Source organism: Pinus tabuliformis, chromosome 2_1, assembly GCF_031772625.1.
Source record: "Pinus tabuliformis cultivar Carrire ecotype Pingquan chromosome 2_1, CPIR1, whole genome shotgun sequence".
Taxonomy (NCBI): Eukaryota; Viridiplantae; Streptophyta; class Pinopsida; order Pinales; family Pinaceae; genus Pinus; species Pinus tabuliformis.
The window spans coordinates 747,903,780-747,910,044 of NC_142299.1; the positions used below are offsets into that span (position 1 = coordinate 747,903,780).

Here is a 6,265-nt window from a genome sequence, read left to right on the forward strand (position 1 = left end):
GAATTGAGAGAGCTCTTTAGGAATCCTTCCACTCAGATAGAGTTTGAACTTTTGATGAGATTAACCATGTTCTCCCCTTGCTTTTCTACTGATCTAAGTAACTTTCAATTAACCAGGAGACTTGGTGAGACTTGTTTCAATGGTTACCTTGAAACTTTAGAAAATTAACCCCTGTCTAACCTTTCCGAAGATCCAACTCAATCTATATTCCTGATGGACTTCTCTATTGCTTCTAAAACATTTTCTAGCCAAAGGCACACAAGCAGGTTTGGAAGCCTTGATCATAGTGGGATGGAAGATGGATAAAAGATGCTAGAAAAATATGAGGGAACCAAAGTTGAAAAAAGATCTTGTACTTCCATAAAGCCAAGGGCCTTCCTCAATAAATTTTAACATATTCGCAACAAATACAAATTTTAATGGAAAAAAAAATCTTTAAATGAGGTATTAAGTGAAAGAACTGTTTAACAAACCCAAATATTCTTTCTCTAGTCAGAAGAAAAAGGCTTCATGATTTAGCAAACAAACTTGCAAATAAAAAATTTCTCAATCATCAAGATAGTCTTCCAGAGCTTTCTCTCAAGACGTTTTGAATGAAGGAGAAGCCTGAGTTTCTTAACACATATTTTGAGCCTCTCTAAGGCAGTCAACGACTCTCCACCATTTACACCCTTAAATGGACCCCATCACAGTAGCATCAAGCTACACCTGTGATCCGGATTTAAACAGGAACGCAATAAAATACAGAAATAACCATAAATATAGAGATTCAACATAAACAATACTTCATTTCATTAATTTAAAATACTAAAATATGCTTACAAACAGAAATGGAAACAAACTAGCTCGGGTAATGGTAGCTTATCTCTGAGGAGAGATGTGGCGGCTACATGCCTCTGAACTATCTTACAATGAGGCTCGAAGGCCTATTTATTGTTTAGAAACAATGGAAAACCCTAACATCCCAAAACCTAACCCTGGGAGATGAAGCGGCAAACTATGGGCCATGTTTTGGGTAAATTGGTACATCAACTTCCCGGGGTCGTAACTTTTGCATACGAACTCCATTTGACACGCACAATACCTCGTTAGAAAGATCTATCTGAGGACTACAACTTTGGGATGAGAAACATCGATCCATTGACCCATGTTGCTCCTAGTTTTCCCAAAAAACTTCGTTTAGGGCCTCAAAACAGCTCTGGAAATTCAGGACCCGAAAAACTGCTAAAATAGTAAACTGTGCTACAATTAAGGAAACTGAAAAACTGAAAGAGACAATTGTGGGGGTCCAAGTGAGATAGCTGGGTGGCCACCATCATCCACCTGGATCATTCCTCCCCCCTTAGGAAGCAATGTTCCCCATTTCATTGAGTTCCTCCATGAGATGAGGAAACTTCTACTAAACTTGGTCCCTGGTGAGCTGTTCTACAACCTATGATGTATCTAGTAATGGTGAGAAGCATGGTCGAGGGCGATCCACATTGAACACTCGGTGCAAGCGAAGGAATGGGGGAATGTTATGCTCCAAAGCATTGTTTCCCACAACTTTGGTAATGGTGTAAGGACCATATCAGAGTGGTTTGAGATTCTGATGGGCTCTTGTAAGGCGTTCTTTCTGCAGATGCAACCAGAATTTGTTGCCCACTTGAAACTTGTATGATACCTGATGTTAATTATGGCGCTGCTTATACATTTTCTAGAATGGAGTGGTGATATATTAGCCCATTGGGTAGAGGTGCTCCGGAAGTTAGATCAGACGAATGCTTGACCTGACAGTGCAATGGTACCCCTGTGGGTGAGGAGAAGATGTCCTTGTCTTCTTTCATGACCGTATCCACCTGCTTCTACTGTGTGGAGGAACCCTTATCGGGGGCCATGGATGTGGCTACGATCTTCTCCTTACTTTGAGAGCGAACCAGACAGAAAATAAATTTCCTAGTCTGGGAGATGATCTTACTGCCTTTCTTAGCAGAGATCAAAGAAGTGGCGGTAGGTGGGGCTACCTCCGGTATCCTGTATAATGTATTACACAAAGAAATAATAACAGTGCCAGGCCTTGACTCATACACATCATGTCGCTTCCAAAAGTATGGTTTTCCTAATAATACATCACAAACATCAAGCGGTGCAACATCACACAATGCCTCATCTATGAAGGGCTTGATACTGTAGGGAAGACGACACTGCTAGCGGACTCGGAGATCTCGTCCTTAGTGAAGCCACCCGATGTTGTATGGTTTCGGGTGTGGTATGGTTGGTAGTCCCAGCCGCTTCACGACGTCTATTGAAATGAGGTTCTTTTGGCTGCCACTGTCGACAATGAATTGCAGCGGCGAACCCTTCACCCACATTTGTGAGTGGAAAAGATGCTCCCCCTCCTCTGGATCTTCAGGCTTATTCTTCTGGACCTTGGTGGTGGCAACAGTGGTGCTGGGCTCCACATCAATGATTTTCTTCCCTTTGTCATTCCCCTTATCGGGTTCTGACTCAGGGTCAGAACATGCATTTGATTCTAAATTCTTCAACTCGGCCACCAACGACTACTTGGTATGACACTCACTTGTGTTATGAGTGGGGCTCTTATGGAACTCACACCACTTTCCTGTGTCCTTATTTGACTTCGTGGTGTTTTTCTTGTTTTACAGCTTTGATGGGTTGTCTTGGGTCACCCCGCCTTGACTTTTTCCTTTGTTCTTCGGATTCGCAGATCCAAAGTCTCACTTCTTTTGTTTAAACTTCTACTCGATCTTGAAAACGTATTGGTATGCCATGCCGAGCAAGGAGATGTTGAGGAACTCCATCTCGTCCTAGATGTACCTGTGTAGGCAGCCACGGTATTTGAGTACCAAATGCAACTTAGAATCCTTGATACCCAACTTTGTGCGAAGGGTATGAAAAATTTGTGTGAACTCCGGCACATCTTGGTCCCTTCCCTGCTGCAGCATGGTCCACTTGATGTATTTTTCCTCATAGCCCTTAACAGGGTAGTACTACTCCTTGATGGCATCCCGGAATGCATTCCAAGTGGGTGCGGCTGAAAATAGTGAGCCCGTACTTTCATCCTTCTGCTCATAGTAGGTTTCCCAGCAGTCTTTGACTTGGGGGGCTACTTTGAGAAGTGCAAAAGTGATCTTTTCTTGGCTGGAAAAATCATGAACAGAAAAATAACCTTCTAGCAGATTTAACCATTTATCTATGGCATCTGCCTCTATCTGACCCTCGAATATGGGGATTTCAAAGTTAACTTGTACCTTAAAGGATGTGGTGTTTCCAGAGTAGCTATTGGAAGTAGATGCGTTGCCCATCGGTAGCCGCTGAAAGATCTAGGCAAAGTTTTCCATCATCGCGTTCCTTCGTCGCTCGAGGGCTTCTTCGAGCAAGATTTTGATAGGATCTCTTGCCACCTCATCTTTTTTTTCATCCGTGATGGGAGGCCGTCAGGATTTTCAAGGCTGGTCTTGCAAAGGTTTGACCAGTTCAAGCTCTAACTCCTTATATCCCGACCTCGTTGGGGACATGAAAAGAAAAATAGAGAAAGAGCAGACGCTCTGATACCACTGATCCGGATTTAAACAAGAACGCAATAAAGTATAGAAATAACCATAAATACAGAGATTCAACAGAAATTATACTTCATTTCATTAATGTAAAACACTTAAATATGCTTACAAACAGAAATGGAAATAAACTAGCTCGGGCGATGTTAGCTTATCTCTGAGGAGAGATGTGGTGGCTACATGCCTCTGAACTATCTTACAATGAGGCTCAAAGGCCTATTTATTGTTGAGAAACAATGGAGAACCCTAAACATCCAAAAACCTAACCCTAGGAGATGAAGCGCCAAATTATGGGCCCCGTTTTGGGTAAATTGGTACATCAACTTCCCGGGGTCGTAACTTTGGCATACGATCTCCGTTTGATGCGCACAATACCTCGTTAGAAAGATCTATCTGAGGAATACAACTTTGGGATGAGGAACATCGGTCCATGGAACCATGTTGCTCCTAGTTTTCCTAAAAAACATCGTTTAGGGCCTCAAAACGGCTCTGGAAGTTCAGGATCCAAAAAACTACTAAAAATAGTAAACTGTGCTACAATTAAGGAAATTGAAAAACTGAAAGAGACAGTTGTGGGTGTCCAAGTGGGATAGCTGAGTGGCCACCAACATCCACCTGGATCAACTTGTGAATTCCCCTCCACTATTTGTTGTTTATGGGAACCCTATAATGTTTCCTTTAAAGGATTACAAACACCTACCCATAACCTGCAAACTTACCAAATTGGTTGTGTCAAGATGCAACGAAAAGCACAAGTCATTGCCTTCAACAATTTGACAGTGACTTCTCTCCTGTACACCTTACATCTAGGGGAACATCCTATCCTCTTGCCAATGATATGTTGAGTGACCGTTAGTTTAGTAAACTTTATTAAATTCAGATATGTATACATCTTGAAAAATAAGATATAATGTAAGGGTTAATACAATCACTTTTCTTCTCAAGTTAGCATGGTTTGATGGCTTCTATTACATACTTGGCTTGATAGTTTGATGCCTTTGTGAAATATGGATATGGAATTACAAAAAACAATTGAGTTAAAAATTGGATTTGATGAATATCCATTTGTGTCTTGTTATGAGATGTCTTGTTGAATGGGTATGTCGGAAACTAACCTAACTCGAATGTTCATTTGAAAAAAACCAACCAAGTTGTGGCTAATATATTTTCCCTCGTGTCTAGAGATGAAACTCACCATGAAGTTTATGTTATCTTACTTTGTAGACATGGTTTATCATATCAAATTCGTCGCTGTTTGCTGCAAAAATGGATCCCCTTTCACAACTCCCTACGTCTATTAGCATTGCAATTTACTAGATTTGATATATTTCCATTTGAAACTTACACTGGATAAAATATTTATCTGGAATATATTTTTTTCCACTGTAATTCCATTTTATGTTGTAATCTATCTATTGACTTTCTCAACTCAATCTTTGACACATTGGGTTACAGGTATCTGAACAAGGGTTTATCAGATTTCAATCTTGCATTGGACCTCGATTTCCTAGCTAATGCGCGTAAATATATGTTCTTTAACCCTAATTTCATATTCTATGCCAGTTAATTATATGAGAAGATCGATTATTGGAGATATATTACCATATATAGGCACCTAAGAGAAATAACTGAGTATCAAGTGTATCCTATATTCAAGTACTTTGAGAATTGGTGCCAGGATGAGAATAGGCACGATGACTTTTTCTCAGCTTTATTAAAAGCATAACCACATTTTCTGAATGACAGGAAGGCCAAGATTTGGTCAAGGTTTTTTTTGTCTCTCGGTGAGCTAATCTTGAATTACATCTAATATATCCTAAATATCTAGGAAATATGATGTCTCTTATTTTCATTCAATATTTATTGGATGTTTTTCCATTTCTTATTCTATGTGAATGATTTCTTCTGGGTACACTTGATTTCCTTTTGCAGGTATATGTGACAATGTACCAGAATGATTTCCAAAGGACAACATTTTATGAAGGTATTGGACTGAGCACAAAGGAGTTCGATATGCATGTTATCACTGAGGTGGGTTAGAAGTTTCAAATAGATCACAATACTTAAAAGCCATTTTGTGTGTCTAACATTGAGTTGTAATGATTTTTTGTGTGGGATGGATTTTAGCAATGTATTTTTATGCTTGATGCAGACAAACTGAACTACAACAACTATTTTTCCTGTTGTCTTAAATGTTGAGAATCCAGAACTCAAAAAAAAACTTGACAGGGTGGTAGACATCAACCAACAAATAATAACAATTGGAGAAAGCCAAGCTCCTGGCTTTGTGAATAATCTCCAAAGAATTCCTATTATAGCTGCTTTGGTGTCAGAATTAATAACAACTTATTTGATGCCACCCATGGATTCTGGTTCTTTGGATTACACTGATTTTGAGCCACATGTTGTGTACTAGATGCATTTCATACATGCAGAGCTGCAGGGTTGCACTATATTGTCGAGAATGGAGCTATGTGACTCTATGCCTTTCTTTGTAGTAGAAGATTGTCTTTACATATGCACATGCTATATGCAATGTTGGAGTTCTGTAATCTAAAGTTCTCAACAATAGAATGTCCATATGTCTTGTTAGTAAACAAAATATTTTAGACTTAATAGGCATTTTTATGCCATGATTTGTGAAAACATTAATCTCTCATAGCTTGAGAGAAGTGGTAGAGAAAAGATTTATATCTCCTACCTTGACA

General features: G+C 39.6%; 1 pseudogene; it reads left to right on the forward strand.

Moving 5' to 3' along the window:
- Positions 1-4,695: 4,695 nt before the first annotated feature.
- LOC149202749 (magnesium-protoporphyrin IX monomethyl ester [oxidative] cyclase, chloroplastic-like) lies at positions 4,696-5,973 on the forward strand (annotated as a pseudogene).
- Positions 5,974-6,265: the final 292 nt, after the last annotated feature.